At 37.1% G+C, this 17933-nt stretch overlaps 1 long non-coding RNA gene across 1 annotated transcript; it reads left to right on the forward strand.

The window, feature by feature from the left end:
* Positions 1-7501: 7501 nt before the first annotated feature.
* Positions 7502-13051, forward strand: LOC129350710 (uncharacterized). Its single transcript, XR_008604193.1, has 4 exons — positions 7502-7767; positions 7840-7917; positions 9980-12019; positions 12074-13051. It is a non-coding gene; the product is annotated as an uncharacterized LOC129350710 (long non-coding RNA).
* Positions 13052-17933: the final 4882 nt, after the last annotated feature.

Consider the following 17933-nt stretch of genomic DNA (forward strand, 5'->3'; position numbering starts at 1 on the left):
AGAAAGCTGTTTATCGTCAGCGTGCAGGGTTTTTTTCCATGTCTGGAGGTGGTGTTTTAGCGTTTTCATCTGTTTTCTAGCTGCTTGTCTTCATTGTTTTCCTTCCATGGGAGGAGAACGACGTAACCGGAGCCCTAATCCTCCTGCAGGCTAAACTGAACGAACTGAACATCATTTCTAGTGTTAATTAATTCATTCAATGTTATTTATATAGTGCCAATTAGAGTCAAATTGTCTCGAGACGCTTTACAGAACCCATATGCCTGAACCCCAGAGCAAGCCAAAAGGCGACAGTGGCAGGAAAACACCCTTTTAACAGGGAAAAAAACCTCGAGCAGAACCCGGCTCTTTATGTGGGGGGACCCATCTGCTGCTGGCCGGGCGGGTTGAGAGGGACAGAAGAGGTAGAAAGGTAGAGATAGAGGGATAGAGGTAGAGATAGAGGGGTAGAGGTAGAGGGAGAGAGATAGAGGGGTAGAGGTGGAGGTAGAGGGTTACAGTTGGTGGGAGAACCACCACAGATCTGAAGCATCCAGCTCTGGGATCAGGGACACTGGGAGAAAGGACACAGGGAGAAACAGAGTGAGTGTAATGCAATAATGGTATATATATATTAAATATAATGGTAGATACAGAAGGGCTCAGTGCATCCAGAGAGGTCCTCCAGCAGCCTAGGCCTGTAGCAGCAGAACTAGGGGCAGAACTAAGGGACGTCCAAGAGGAAGACTCCAGCTGACCCCCTCAGGGTCCCCCAGTCAGTCCTAACTATAAGATTTGTCAAAAAGGAAGGTTTTAAGCCTGGTCTTAAAATTAGAGAGGGTGTCCGCCTCCAGAACCCAAACTGGGAGCTGGTTCCACAGGAGAGGTGCCTGATAACTGAAGGCTCTGCCTCCCATTCTACTTTTAGAGAGAAGTTACAGGTCACTTCTCCAAGTAAGCCTGCAGTTTGAGAGCGAAGAGTTCTGCTAGGATAATATGGTACTATCAGGTCTTTAAGGTATGATGGAGATTGGTTGTTAAGAGCTTTATATGTCAGAAGAAGGATTTTGAATTCTATTCTAGATTTAACAGGAAAGGCTGTGAAAGACTCTCTGGACTGGAAACACATGCTGGCCTCCAGGTTTCTGACAAGCTACTGTTCAGTTTGTGGTTTTACAGTCAGAATGAAATCATTTAACTGATTTCTATATTGTTTGAGCTACATCTGTGTCTTCCTCTTGGGTACCACACCACCTCTTAGAAAGATGAAGATGGTGAAAGAAACACTCGTGCTGCTCAGTTTTATCTCTTCAATCTGAAATCGTGTTAAACTGAACCGGATCCAACAGAACCAACAACCTGTAAAGTGTCACACTGACTGCCTTTTTATGATAAAACACTCTTGCCAACTCTTTTAAAGTGGCAGCAGACACATTGTTAGCCTCAACGTCTCTCAGGAAAGTAATTAAACGTCTACTTTCTGCCTGCTAGCAGCAGCGCTATCAGCTGTCAGAAGAGCAGTTTGAAATAAACTCTGATCTGAATGCCTGTTTGAACCCTCTCTGGTCCAGAAGCTCTTTCCACCTGAGGTTTATTCTTGTTTTACCTCCTTCTTTTCCTCCAACAACAGGATTTTTATTTCCGTAGTGCTCTGGTTATTCTTTAACTTTCCTAGATTTCATCACTGAAACAGAAAAAAGAAAAGTTAAATTTCTTGATTTATTTTGACATGTGATCAACATATATCCATACAGATTATAGATATTTTACTAAAACAATAATTTGCTTCTTTTTTACAGTTTATCCAAACGGGGGATTTTTGACATCTAAAATATCGTGATTTTGATCAAATACGATTTTAAGCTTTGATTTGGTGAATTTTTTCAACCAAATGAGTCGATGAAGCTTTTTGAACCAAAAGACATTTAGAAATGAGAAAACTATCAAATATTCCCATCTGAGAAGCAGAAATAAAAAGAAAAACTTTTCTGATTTTTTTTCTATTAATCGTAAAATATACAGATGTGCTCAGAAGTTTACAGACCCTGGAAAATAGGAGACATATGGTCTATTTTATTAGAAAATATGTTTGTTCATGGAAAAGTTTTCCTTCATTCAGTGTTAGTGGTCAGTTATTTATCAGCTAAATAAGTTATTTATTGTCACCTCGTTCATGTTTTCATTCAACAGCGGTTCATATTTTAATAATTCTGGGTTTGTAAACTCATGAAATGATTTCATGAATCTGAGTTTTCTGCATTTAAATCCTTGTAAATAAACTATTTTAGTTTTAATTGAGACAAAAATCAAATCATTGTTCACTGTTAGTAGAAATGTGGTTCTGAGGTTAAAAACATCAGATCTGAAGGAGTTTCAGAAGCACAACTTCAGCCAGAGACACCAGATTTAAATATTTCTATTTCAGCCACCGTCTGAAAGTAAAGATATAAATATCAAATATAAAGTCTGCTTTTTTGTTTTTTATTGAAATAGAATAAAATCATGAACATGTAAAGATTGTTTTTATGTGTTGAGTTTTTTGTTTGTGGGAGCTGAAGTTTTGGATTTGATCAAAAATAAAATAAACTCTTGTTTGTTTGACAGAAAATCTAAAAAAAAAAAAATCACATCAAACTTACAAACATCTTATTTGAATTAAATCCTGTTTCTACCTGAAAAAGAAAAACTAAACATTTGACATGATTAAATATTAATTTAAATTAATTTGATGATCAAATAATATATATTTGAGGACTTTTATCTCATTATTGTGACTTCAGGATTATAACTTTAAATCTTAATTTTATTTTTAATTTTTGGTTTTTATTTCATTGTCAGTTTTGAATTTTGAGTTTAAAACGAAGTTTTTGCCTTTTTTCAGTCTTTGCAAAAAATCTGAAGATTTTAAAATGAAAATTTTAGACTTTTTGAATTTAGTTTTTGCCATTTTCCTCAGCTTATCCACTAAAAAACATCATAGTTTCTTTCATAATTTTAGTTTTTTTTCATCACAGACTAAAGTGGGCTGTCAGAATTTTAACTATTTTATCTCTTTTAAATGGACTCTTAATGGACAATTTGCATTTTGGAAACAATAGCGATTTTTTTTCTCTTATTTCTGACTAAATATTATAATTATTATTATGTACTATATTTATTATATTTTCTTTATGGAATATTGACTTTTTGCTTTTAAATATTAGGCTTTTTACATTGACTTTAAGTTATTTTCTGCTTTTTGTCTTCACATTTAAGAGTTTTTATCACATCATTTGAACATAACCGACTGAATAATGATGGACTTTTTTCCTTCAGATTTTTCCTAATAATTCTGACTTAGAATTTACTTATTTTTTGTCCCATATTTTGTATTAACTGATATTTTTATCTTCATGTTTTTTAAATGATCTTATAGACCAAAATATGACATAAAACTACCAGAAATATATATAAAATGACCAAAATATGAGATAAAACTACCAGAAATATATATAAAATGACCAAAATATGAGATAAAAGTACCAGACAGAGGTCACAGCATGTTGGCAGTGAATTTATCTGAAACTAGGAAACAAAGCAACAAAGAAAAACTCAACTCAGACTTGGATCATCATTAGAGCACATTTCAGCACTTCAGTGTGTTTTCTGACACATAAATGTTTTCTTTACAGCATGGAGGAAAAAATACGGAACCAGGAGCTACACTGGAAAAAAAACATGGACTGGTCTGGTAGAAAAACCTGAGCTATTAAAACAGAGGACACACAATTAGACACAAAGATCACAGAGACACAAAATGACCACAAAGAGACACAAAATTATCACAAAGAGACACAAAATGACCACAAAGAGACACAAAAACGACCACGAGGGAATGCAAAATGATCACATCACCAAAAATAAAACAGAAAAATGAATAAATTTGAAGGGACTGAAAAGGAAAACAGTGTGACTTTTGACTTCTTTAAAAGCTGTTTCACTGCAATCATGCCTTAATATGACTCATTTTAAATACAGACACGTGAAATGAAAGAAAATACTCATTAAATCAGTACTGAGAGTGTAACGTTGAATGAACTGATCCATCATCTCGTGTTTTATCTGAATAATAATTCCCAATAATATAAAACACAACTGTATTCATGAAATCCAGACATTTAAAATGGAAAAAAAACACTTTTTTAATCAATTAAACCTTTAATTCATTTAACTGAGAAAACCATCCTTTAATGTCTAACCTTAAAATGAGCAACATTTTTTTAAAATATAGCTGCAAAGTAAAAGTTTCACACTAAAGATGAATCACTGATGAACATTTCATGGCATTAACTCAATTATCATGAGGAAACAGAAATCCACTTCTAATATTTCTATCAAATATGTTTATGGCTATAAAATATACTGGACATGAATAAAAATGTCTGCATAGTGAAATTAATGAAGTCCATCTGCATTTATACATCACATTGATGTTTAAATAACAGGAACTGCAGCCCACGTTCAGTCACGTTAGCGGAATTACAGATAAAAATAGTCTCTTTTGACCTTTTAAAAATGAATAAATCAACTGCAGGAAATGCAGGAAACTTTGCAACAGAAAGAAAATGGACAGAATAGACTTTTATTTCTACCTGGCAGGAAGTGCAGGGAGGAAGTGATGTCATGAAGCAGATACACCTGTGAGCTGCTGCTAATGAAAGAAGCCTGGAGAACAAAGGAGATGAGTGAGAGCACTGGGAGGAACCAGGAGATTTCAGGAGGAACTTCCCAGATTGTGGTCAGTTCTCTTCTAAAATGTGATATATTAAAGTAAAGTGAGCAGTCTGGAATAAACGGAGTAGATTTAGAATCCAGAAGCAGCTTTTTCCTGCTCTTGAACCACCTGCTGGATATGAACTGATCCCAGGACAGGAGATTCCACCTCTTCAGCTGTTGGGATGTCTGCACCTTCTGTTGGACCCTGGTGGAGGTAAGTTCAGTGTTTTTTTCTGTCCAAATCTCCAGACTTTAGGCTGCATAATCCTCACATTAGCCTCTCCTGCCCTCCTCAGCTCCTCACCTACACTAATTTACACTCCTTTATACTCCAACTCCTCACATTAACTCACCCAAACCTTCAAACTGAACTGAAATGAACCCATCATTTCTTGAACTGTCATTATTTGGATTTTTTCCTTCTTTAATTAAGAAGCTTTTAGTGTCACCATGAGGACACTGAAATAGAATCTGTCTTTTCTGCTTCTGTTGACTAAATGGACTTGTGTGTTTGAGATGTTTTTGTGTTTGATGTGTTCTGATTTGGTTTGTGTCTAACCAGGTGTAGATAATGACGTTTAACTGATGGCTACAGTTCTTTCCTGTCTAGTGTGGTTCTCTAGAAACAAACATGAAACCATCTAGTCCATTTAGTGGGAGTTTAAAGTAGTTTCTGTCTGGTGATGAACTCAGTTTGAACCTTTTAAATGATCTATAGAATAGCTTTACTTTTAATCCGACAACTCGGTAAGGAAAGGATGGTTTTATCTTGCTGACATGTTTCTGCTGCATCTGCAGTCTTCAGAGCGTAAGACGACGTGTTGATGGCGTGTTGATGGCGTGTTGATGGCGTGTTAATGATGTGTTGATGGTGTGTTGATGATATTGTCTGGTTTTTGTGTATGTTCTGTTTTTGTTTGTTTTAGTTTTTTCTCTTTGTTTTTGGCTTGTTGTTTTCCTTTGTTTATGGCCCAGAAACGCATAAAATCACATTTTTTAACCAAATAATACATGCTTCCTGATTTAGTTTTTAAGCATAATTGCAGCTATATGAATGTCAATAATGAGCAGTGTCAATGATTTTTATGCATCATAATTTTTTTGTGCAGTGACCAAAAAACAAAAAAACTCCCTCTCAGCGTGTTCGTGGCCAAAAATGGCCACCCCCTGTTTGCAGTCTCAAAATGCTTTAAAATTAATATATATGAAAATATTTTTCCACTTTCACCAACTTGATTTTTATAACTTTCATCAGTTCTGTCCATGAACACCAAAAACCAGAATTTTGACCCTTTAAATGCCTGTTAGATAACATAATGCACAAAATCACTTTTTTAACTAAAAATCATACATGCTGCCTGATTAATTTTTCTAAATGTTTGTCAATAACTAGCAGTATCAATGATTTTTATGCATCATTAATTTTTTTGTGCAGTGACAAAAAAAGAAGAAAATTACCACCTACTGTTTTTACAAAATGCTGTAAAAAAACCCAAAACATTATTTTCTACTTTCAACAGTCAAGTTTTTAAAATTAGAATCAGTCCTGACCATGAAATCCAAAATTTCTTTCAGCTTCAGAATTTTAAATCTTTAAATTTGATTTGAGAAAAAAAATGCACAATACTTGTTTACTTTGAAAAACAACAACATTTATTTTTATAGAGGGGTGGTACTGGATTGAAATGCAGGGTCTCTTTATTAGTGGGAAACCAAAGAATTTTCCCATTATGAGATATCCATTCAGCCGCCAGCTCCTCTGTATCTGCCATTACCTGTGGCTGTGTTTTTTTGTTTAACCGCTGTGTCTGTATTGTCCTCACCCCCTGAGGAGGAAGAATCAGGTACTGGCTGGTACTCCTCATCATCAGTAGAGTGGTGCTGTCATCCTCTGAGGAGGATGTGTCCTCATCTTCACGAGAGGATGTGTCCTCATCTTTGGTAGATGTCGTCTCTTCAAGTGCAGTGGATTTCTCCCCATCTTCGCTCTCTGATCGCATCACAAACTCAAGTGCTTGAAGCAGTGAATATGACCTTCTCGCCATCTTGCCAGAGTAAAAATGATCTGGGAGCTGTTGGGCTGCTGATAGCATTAGTACTGACTGCACCTGCATAAAGTCCAGGACACATTTCTAAACAGTGTCGTAGGTTGTTTTTGTTTGCCCTGCAGCTGCATCTTTGCAAGATGTCCTGTGATTTTTTTTGGAGACTAGATATTTGGGTGTCTGAGGTCTATTCTGTAGTTGTGTGTGGCACTTTTTATGAAAACAACAAAGCTACAGTTGCTTTCAACATGTGCATCAAAGTCAAGTTTTCCTGGGACACTCAAAGCTCAACAGCCTGCATCAGCAGAAATTCACTGCAAGCTGGATCTAAGATGCAATAATTTATTTCTCTCTACATTTTTTTGTGCTGCAATTTCATGTACAGACACACTTTTCATTATCTGACATCCTTAAGATCACACCTGTGTCAGAATTGTGTCATTCATTTACTCCATTGGAGGGCAGTAAGTCATCATACGCCCCTATTGGAAACTAAGAATATTACATGAAATTGCTCCTTTGGCCTAAAATAGACAAATGACATAATCTGGTAGAAAACATTAAAAACTACAATTTTGAAGTGTTGAGTTAGGAATGAAAGCAATTTTACCCAACTTGTATGCTTTAGTACTGTGAATAACAAGGAATGAAAAAATGTAGTTTACATGGGTTTCAATTGGCCAAAAATGGCCACAATGGAGCCAAGAGGTACAATTGTATGTATACAGTATATGAGCTGAAGATGAGCTAAGAGCTGAAGTTGAAAATTGAAAGATCTGAAAAGAATCCAGACCCCAAGGAAATTTCATTCCATTTGCATTAACACAGCTGAAATGGTCAAAAAAAGAAAGCAAAATTGATTCACATTATCCTTTTTCAAAACATGCAGCTCATTTTGGGTTTTTTTCTCTTGCAGTTGTATAAAGCAGCCATTTCATCAAGCAGGAGGTTGACCCTTCAAAGTGTTATGCAGTGCCTTGATAAAGAGGTATGTATAGCGTGAATTTGTCAGTGTGAACTGTAGTATTGCATGAGCTCACTTTTGTCTAACTTTATGTAGGACACAAATCAGAACAGGAGGACAGCTGCCCTTCTTGGTGGTCGGAGGATAACAAATGAGGAAGACCAACGTCAGGATGTAAGAAAATTAACATGTTTATATTAATCATTGACTAGATTTACTGATATTCATTTTAAACAAAAGTAAACATTCTTTTTTCCCCACAACATTGCAGAACCTTTTTCATTACCACTTTCAGTTTTCAGTCAAGTCAAGGACCTAAATTAATTACAAATTCCAAAGATCTCAGGCTGTCCAGAACCCTATCCAGATATGGTAGAATCCAATACACTTTGTGGATGGAAGGGTCCAGGCCCCAGGGTTTCACATTTGGCAAAGTTTATCTCCCTTATCTATAGTAATCGTAACCTTGATGCCCTAGAAATTAAGGTCTTGATAAGTTTGTGAAGTTTGCATTCAATCCTCAAGTAATGAAGCCGCTAAAGTGGTGACAAAACCCACACCCACTCCACACACACATCTCTGAATTAAAAACATTGGCTTAATCTATGATGGAGCTGAAAAAATCCGACCCACCAGCATTAGGTGTTTGCTTCTTACATGACTGTAGCAGCATAAATCCTAAAATCACGCACTTTGTTGAATATAAATTGATTTAGTTATGTGGTATACCATTCAAAACGTGCATTCGTATTTTTTTTTCCATAAACAACAAAACTGACTACATCAAAAATTCAGGTGACCGTCAAGTGCCACGGGCCTCTTGTTTTTGTTTTGTTTAAGCTTTGCTCTCCACGCTTGTTGCCGGCTCCTCAGTACCTTCAAGGTAGGTAGTCCAGCGCTGCAACTCAATGACAGGAACTAAAATGGGGTCGTGTGGGGATCTTTCTTGCACTCATCTCATCTGTCGTCGTCTCTGAGCCCAGCCAGCCTCCAGTTGTGGGCCAATATTAATCTTTTACTGTAATATTTTCTCTAATATTCATCTTTTACTGCAAAATTTTAGCTCTAACATTCACATTTTACTGCAGTATTTTTGCTCTAATATTCATCTTTTACTGCAGTATTTTAGCTCTAACATTCACATTTTTCTGTAGTATTTTCACTCTAATCATCTTTTTTGCAGTATTTTAGCTCTAATGTTCACATTTTTCTGCAGTATTTTTGCTCTAATATTTATCATTTACTGCAGTGTTTTAGCTTTAATCACCGTTTACTATAATATTTTAGCTCTAATATTCATTATTTACTACAGTATTTAGCTCTAATATTAATTTTTTACTGAAGTATTTTAGCGCTAATCATCTTTTACTGCAGTATTTTTGCTCTAATATTCATCTTTTTCTGCAGTGTTTTAGCTCTAATATTCATCTTTTACTGCTGTATTTTAGCTCTAATATTCATCTTTTTCTGCAGTGTTTTAGCTCTAATATTCATCTTTTTCTGCAGTGTTTTAGCTCTAATATTCATCTTTTACTGCTGTATTTTCCTCTAATATTCATCATTTACTGCAGTATTCTAGGTGTAATCATCTTTTTCTGCAGTATTTTAGGTCTTATCAACTTTTCTGCACTATTGTAGCTCTAATATTCATATTTTACTGCAGTATATTAGCTCTAATCATCTTTTACTGCAGTATTTTAGCTCTAATATTCATGTTTTACTGCAGTTTTTAGATCTATTATTCATCTTTTACTGCAGTATTTTAGCTCTAATATTCATTTTTTACTGCAGTTTTTTTTGGCTCTAATATTAATCTTTTACTGCAGTATTTTAGCTCTATTATTCATCTTTTATTGTAGTATTGTATCTCTGATATCCATCTTTTACTGCAGTATTTTAAATCTAATATTCGTCTTTTCCTGGAGTATTTCAGCTCTAAAGTTCATCTTTTACTGCAGTATTTTAGCTCTATTAATCTTTTTCTGCATTATTTTAGCCCTAATATTCATCATTTCCTGCAGTATTTTAGCTCTAATCACAGTTTCCTGCAGTATTTAACTATAATATTCATCTTTTATTGCAGTATTTTAGCTCTAATATTCAAGTTTTACTGTAGTTTTCTAGGTGTAATCATCTTTCACTGCAGTATTTTAGCTCTAATCATCTTTTATTGCAGTATTTTAGCTCTAATCATCTTTTATTGCAGTATTTTAGCTCTAATCATTTTTTACTGCAGTATTTCAGCTCTGATATACTCTGTGACGTAACGAGGCCTCGCTAGAGGTAGAGGACCTGGATCCCCCGGCAGAGGACCTGGATCCCCCGGTAGAGGACCTGGATCCCCCCAGTAGAGGACCTGGATCCCCCGGCAGAGGACCTGGATCCCCCGGCAGAGGACCTGGATCCCCCGGCAGAGGACCTGGATCCCCCCAGCAGAGGACTTGGATCCCCCGGCAGAGGACCTGGATCCCCCGGCAGAGGACCTGGATCCCCCGGCAGAGGACCTGGATCCCCCCAGCAGAGGACTTGGATCCCCCGGCAGAGGGCCTGGATCCCCCGGCAGAGGACCTGGATCCCCCGGCAGAGGACCTGGATCCCCCCAGCAAACCTCCGGTTGAGGTTCTTGCTAGCCGTCCTTCAGAAGAGGACAGGACCCACCCCGCCTCGTCCTCGGACCAGCTCCGTTCCCGGCCCTCCCCAGGAGCCGCCGACGCACGCAGCCGCACGGCTCGAGGACGCGCCCTCCGGACCTCCGGACTGCCGGACTTCCAGGAGCCCGACTGCCCCCCTGTTCCGGTCTACCTGCCCCTTGAAGAGGACGCGGTGTCGTTCCTGGCTGCAGCTGCCGTGATCCCCCAGGTGCAGAGTGCCGGCGTGCGCCTCCCCCGTTAGTGAGTTCTGGTCTAAGTTGACATATTCGTTAGTTTGTAGACTCTGACAATAAAGCCTTGCTTGGTTTAAATCTGCCAGCTGTCTGCTCTGTCGATCTCACTTTGGGTTCACGTTTTCCCTGCCACGTAACACTCAGTCAGAAGAAATCTTTTTTTTTATTATTTATTTTTTAAAATGTGATTTAGTGTCAGAAGCACAGCCAGGAGCCAGTAGTGATGAGGGGATTACTGCTGTCGGTATGGAAATAACAGGTGAGCTGCTGTAACAGAATGTGTGAACAAGCAAGCATTAGTTCCAATATAACCATTTTCTATGCTCAAAAGTAGCAGTGACCCATTTTATTTTTCTAATCATTAAAACTAAGTAAATACACAAAGCCCACAATTGAATGCGAATAGAATGAAAGTAATATAAAATAAGCCTGCATATTTAGCTACTGAAAATATCTTAATTTCCTTAAGTCTAAATGTGTGTACAGATTATTATTTTTTATTGCATACAGATGCAGGTGAGTCTAGAGAAACTGGAGGAAGTGTGAAAGGAGAGCAGAGTCTCTCAGGGACTGATTCCAGCAGCAGAACCTGAACCACAAGTTAGGAAGGAGACGGATGAAGATGAGTCGGTTGATATTTTGATTTCTTTGCTCACCCTCAGTCACAGGATGTACATTCATACATTCTGATGTTGTAAAGAATAGTGTTGGAGATTTGCTCTTTAACTCATGTTCTCATCATGTTTATGAAATCTAAGTTGTGACTGAACAGTTTCCTTGCAGAGGAAAAAGAGATGATAGTGTTATTTTTTAAATTGAAAATGAAATATTTTTATTTATTTTTTAATTCATTTTTAAGATATGGATGTCTGTGAACACTTATTTGAACAGAATATAGAGTCTGATATTATTGAAAAGGATGTGTTGTAAAGAATAATGTTGGAGATGTGCACTTATGTTGAAATAAATCCACATTATGAAGCAACACTTACTGGACTGAATTGGAACTTTTTTAGAAAAATGCACTGAATTACAAGGCTTTACAGAACAATGCGCTATTGTAGACTTAATATGTGAGGTTATAATTACATGATTTTAATAATAATAGGTCATGATCTAAAGTGGGCCGGTCTGAGACATGAAACTCCAGGGCTGAAAATGAGTCCCACTCCGTCCCTGCACCATATTATGATGTTTTTACAATGATGGTTCTACTGTGGAACCAGTTTGACATGTTCAGGTGTTCTTTGTGTGAAAACTCAGAGATTTCAGGGATCAGAAGGTGGTTTTCAACTTTCTTTGTTAACTTTCTGCTTCAACTTTAAACTAAATTTCCTTGACTAAGCCAGCCCTCTGGACTTCCAGGAAGCTGTGTTCCTATTGGCTGTCCAGGTGGCTGTGTTCCTATTGGCTGTCCAGGTGGCTGTGTTCCTATTGGCATTCCAGGTGGCTGCTTGGTGTTATCAGGAACACCTGAGCAGCTCAGTGTCTTCCTGCTTTATTTAGCTACATTCAAACATTTCCTCTGTTTCTCCTCACCACTGAACTGGGTTTGGTTCCGTTGCTTTAGTTTGTTCTTTAGGCGTTGGCTTGCAGCTTCCAGCAGTAAAATTGTCTTTAATGTGTTTCTTGGTGTGTTTTAGGGCTTTGTACTGGATAGTTGTCTTGGTAAATGTGGTTCTTTAGCCACAGTTAGCACATGGTGCTAATGTGTGCAGTGATTAGTGGATTTGGTGCAGCTGTGTCTTTATCTTGGCTGTAGTGAGTCTTTAGAGGTTTTTGGTCAGACATATTCTGTATTCTTGTTTGAGAACCAGCGTTGGTTGTCCAGAAGGTAAGAGTTCCTGTCCTGATTCTCTGTTCTCAGAGGTTCTCTGGTAGGCTGCAGGAGACTTTAGCGTTTGGGTTGTGCTAGTTTGGTTTTTGTACGGTTTCATTTGGACGACTATCTTGAGGCCCCTCCATGTGGTTTAGTGAGGTTTTCTGGAACAGTTCTACAAAGCAGCCTGCAGCAGAAGAGACTTTGAGAGTTTTTAGGAAGTTCTGGAGACCAGACTTTAGAGCAGCAGAAACATTTGTCAGCAGTTTGAGCAGGAGAAGGTGAGCTTCAGAGTAGAAATGAGGAGAAGGAAACGTTCTTGACCCGTGTGGTGAGGTCCTGTACCAAGAGTTTGAGCAGGTTGTGAAGAGTCTGTAGTTCTTTGGTCTGAAAGCACAAGAAGAGTCGACTCATTAAAGGAGAAAACAGGAGATATTGTTGGTTCTTCTGTCGCTCTGCAGTTTCCTTAGACTGAATATCAATTTTATATTTTAAATGATTTACCATGTGAGCCCAAGAAGACTTCAATAAACTCCCTCCATCCCCTGAACACAACATATTTTATTACCATGTTAATTTTTTTTAAATGTTTTTGAGTTTTAATCATAGTTTTAGCAGTTTTTTCTCTTTGCTTGTTTAGTTTTGTCATCTGTGTGAAAAGTGCTAAATAAATAAAGTTGAATTGATAAATTGAATAATTGACTAACTCATGATTGTGACAACAGAAGTATTTTCATTGTGATTTAAGGGTTTGTTTAATTGTTAAGGTTGGGGTTAAAGTCTTGACAGAAAAAGATTAAAAAAATAAACTACATTAAAAAAGCAATTAAATGTAATAAAACAAAGACAAAGCATTTAATACAATAAAACTAATTAAACACTAAATAAATAAACATGAAAAGATCCAGTTAATTAAGAATACTAACATTAAAGATAAAATAATTAATTAGATAATTAAACATTAAAAAATACACAGCATTTAATTACAAAAATAAACAAATTAAAAATAACAATTAGAATATTGACCATTAAAGACAAAAGATTTTAGGTAATTGAACCTTTAAAAAATACAATTAAACAGAATATTAAACATTAAAAAGGCAAAACATTTAATTCAAAAATTAAATGTTGAATTTGAAAATTAAATCTTAGAAAAGACATTAAAGCATTAAATAGGAAATTAAACAAAAATACAATGAAGCATTTAATAAGAAAATTAAACATTAAAAGATGATAAAACCTTTAAATAGTAAAATCTTAAATATTCAATCCAAAAAATAAACAGTGGGAAACAACAGGAAAATTTTTAAACATAAAACTTAGAAAAGTCGATGAAACGTTTGAAAATGCAACAATTAAACATTAAAAAGACAAAACATTTAAAAATCAAATCAGAGAGAAAAGAGCAAAACTAAACATTTAAGAAGAATCAAACTAAAGACAAAACATTTGAAAAGACACCAGTTAAACTTTAGAAGGTCAAATTAAACAGAAGAGACAACAAAACAACGAAGAAAAACAAGAACAGATAAAAGTCTTAAAGCGTTTTCTAGTCTGAAATGAAAACATCAAGTTGTTTCTTCAAATATTTCCTCTTTCTATGTTCTTGGTTTGATTGTGGGCAGATTTACTAAGACCTCATTTCAGAAAACTGCTTTCCAGATAAAGTCTACTAGTAGTTGAAGGCATCGATCAAACTAATGTTACCTTCTGATCTCCACAACTTTACTGTTCAGTGAAGAGAATCAAAGTTTGTTGAGGATTTCTAAAAAACCCACAGGTGAAGGTCTGAGAAGAACTCAGATGGATGGTCGAAATGTGAAATCAAGACTCATGGTCACAAGTTTTAAGGCTTCTGTTAACCAGAAAGTTCAAACTAACAGAGAAGTACTGAGAAACTTTTAAAACTTCAGTCCTCAGACTGTCTGAAGGTTCAAACTAACAGAGAAGTACTGAGAAACTTTTCAAACTTCAGCCCTCAGACTGTCTAAAGGTTCAAACTAACAGAGAACTACTCAGGAACTTGGAAGATATCAGTCCTTGGACTGTCTGAAGGTTCAAACTAACAGAGATCTACTGTGGGACTTAGAAAATTTCAGCCCTCAGACTGTGTGAAAGCTCAGGTCCTGAGGACTCGGGAGGTGTGGAGGCTTTGGAAAGTCTTAGAACTGAGGGTTCCACCCTCCAGCACAAAGGCTGAAGTCCAACCTCCTGAGAAAAACGGTCGAGTCAAGACCCGAGTTAAAAAAAAACTCGAACACGACAAAAAATAGATGATAAATGCGCAAAAAAAAGAAGAATTAGTATCTGAGTGAGTAGCTCAGGGGGATAAGAAGAGGACTCCCAAGCGGAGGGTCGCAGGTTCAAGACCCACCACCGGCATTTTCTTTCTTTGTCTTTGTCAGGATTTTGATAAAACTTTAGGAAGTATCTGGTCTTGAACCAGCGACCTGCTGCTCCATAGGCAAATCCTTAACTCACTGAGCTACAGATCAGATACAAAGAAATGATTTCGTCGTCCCTTTGACATCGTAGTTCCTGAAGTGACCACATGGGTGGAGCCAAGGCGGAGTCTGGGTGGAGTCAGGGCGGAGAGTAGGCGGGGAGGTGGGGGGAGTAGAGGGGGGGGAGGTCGCCACCCACCTCTCCGCCTACTCTCCGCCCTGACTCCACCCAGACTCCCCCACCGCCCACCACACTTCCCCCGCCCGACGAGTTTTTCGAGTCTCCACGAGTTCCTCGAGTCTCCACAGGTTTTCCCGAGTTTCTGGAGTTACCAAGTCAGAGGCAGAACAAGTTATCATGAAGAGGTGTTGAAGTCGGCCAGGATGGACTGACTTTTTACGGCGACTAGAAGGAAGACCACTAGAAGAGCAGGTCTTTAACCACCATCCAGAAAATCCATGGAGTCGCTCCAGAGAAATGAAGGAAGGTCAACTTTTATTAACCTCCATCCAGATGTTCAACTTGATATCTTTGACATTTTTAGCACCACAAACCTTTAGTATCACACTTTATTATCATTTATTAGGACTTTCATGGAATCCACCAGCAGATTTAGTTTTTCTTGACAAACTTTATTCTTGTCGTTGTGGGACTGCAGTATTTAAAACTCTTCCTTCTATTTGACCTCATGCTTATTAGTTTTAGTGGAGAAACTTATTTTAATTGTCGATTATTCTCTTAAAACCAAATAATAAATTGGATTAGTCAAGAGCTTTAAATTTCTTACTTTGTCATATTTTAAATATGACAAAAAAATATAAAAAATAAAGCGTCTTGAGACAATTTGACCTGTAATTGGCATTATATAAATAAAGTTGAATTATAATTGTATGTATCTTGTAATGTTGGAGTAATTCAGCCACATATGTTGGAAAATATATTTTCTTTGTCCATTAATCTGTTGACTGTTTTTTCCAGTAATTCATTTCTTGTTTTGGTTTATAAAATGTCAAACCCAAATATATTCAGTTTACTGTCATAAAAACCAGAAAGATTTACATTCATGATGCAGGAATCAGGCAGTTTTTCACTTTTTATCTTAGTTTAGTCAGAAAGATAGTTGATAATGTGTGAATTGTTGCAGATTGTGAGCCGTAGAAGGTTTTAATCTTTGGGGCCGAGTGTCAAAAAACATTTAGAAACCAACATCAACAAAACATTCAACAAAGGTTTGAACATCATTAAAGGGAAATCCAACTTTTGCATGACAATGTCTAATTAAAGGACATTTATTTCCAACGTAAATGTGTGATATTCATCCTCTGGAGCTTTCTCTTCACATCGTCTTCCACCTGGACTGGTTTGGTCGGGAGCATGTGCAACAAACATTTGAAAAACTGCACTTTAACATCAATGAATGACACTGATGTTTACTCTCTACATAAATGAGACTGAGTCTGGATGTGCTGCTGTCATTAACTCCTAAGTTCAGGGAAAGTTCAAACAAAAGAGGACAGTTCAGATCAGACTTGAGAATGAGCTTATTTTGAACAAACATCTCAGACTTTCTGAGCTTCAGCACCTCTAGCAAGATATTTTAACAACAAGCAACTCAAGAGATCCACAAGTTGGAGAGAGTTAGCTTTAGCTGAGCCAAAGAACATGTGGGACGCTAACCTAGCAAACATTTCAGACTTTTCTCTGTGAATTCTGAGAAATAATTTCCTATTTAAAGACAGAGCTACACATCTTAACTCAGTGTCATTAAAACAGACTCTAATTCAGTGTCATCCATCCATATTAAAGTGCAGTTACCCAAAATGTTTGTTGCATGAGCTCCAACAAAACCTGTCCAGGTAGAAGGCCACTTTGACAAACAGGAAGTGGAAGATTCCAAGCAGATTTATAGAAGGGGGAACCGGACTGTACTAAGTGTGCTCGAGTATAGAGGGGTGTTTTGTGGGTTTTTAAGGCTGATAATGATTATTAGTGAGACATTTGGAGTAGATATTCATTTGCAGTAAATGAAAGTATTTAAAATCTTGGAGTTAAACTTAGAAGAACACAAACTCTAACAGAAAACTTTGTTGATACGTTTTTGTTTTGTTTACAGATGTTAAGTTGAAGGAGTTTTATTCGTGACGTATAACCAATCAAATCACTCCAGAAGACAGAGCGACCACAGGTAGATAAAGGTTCAGAGCCAAAGTAGCACCATTTTTAAATGTATTTATTACTGTAAATCAGTAAAAAATAAAATACTGATAATCAGTAAATCAGTCAGCCCACAATTACTACAATTCTACAATGTATGTCTCATTCCTTTGACTTGTTATTTGTACAATCTACGATGTATATGATGGCGTTTTTTCATACCAAAGGCTCTACTATGATGTTTTCTAAGAGACATACGATGCTACTCTGGTTGTTCTGGCCCTGCACTCCTCCTCTGTTGTTTTCTGGATTATACTCAGCTGCATGTCTTCGTCCATCCGGCCTCCATTGACTCGTCCCGCCTGCCGTCTCTGGAGCTGAAGCTGGATTGGAACAGACCAAAGTACAGTCCAATCACGATGCCAGCTGCCTCTCAAAAGGCTCCTTCATCTAGCAGGTGGCAGCACTTCTTCTGAGGGGAAGCTGAGCTGGTCCAGCAGAACTTTGGAGATGTGTTCCAGTGGTTGGTGGATGTGTGGGGAGATAGAATAGAATTGTTCAGAAAGGAAAACAGGGAACACATTGGTAGTTTTAGTTTAGGGTGCTACTGCGGTGTGTTTTGGGGTTTTAAGAGGTGAACAGGAAGAGTTTTTTTCGTATTGATTATCTTTTACTTTGTTCCTGGTTGGAATGCCCATCAATGCCAACATGAAGTTCACTTTTAGTTCTGTTGATTTATTTTTATTTTACTAACACCCATTTGTTTTTAACCCCCTCACATGTTGTGTTGTTGTAAACTTACTCTTTCAAATAAATACTCATCTAACCCTCTGGAAACCAGCGTTTGGACTGTTTTTGTGTTGCTCCTCACCTACTTCAGACAGCCGG

This window comes from Amphiprion ocellaris, chromosome 15, assembly GCF_022539595.1.
Source record: "Amphiprion ocellaris isolate individual 3 ecotype Okinawa chromosome 15, ASM2253959v1, whole genome shotgun sequence".
Classification (NCBI taxonomy): domain Eukaryota; kingdom Metazoa; phylum Chordata; class Actinopteri; family Pomacentridae; genus Amphiprion; species Amphiprion ocellaris.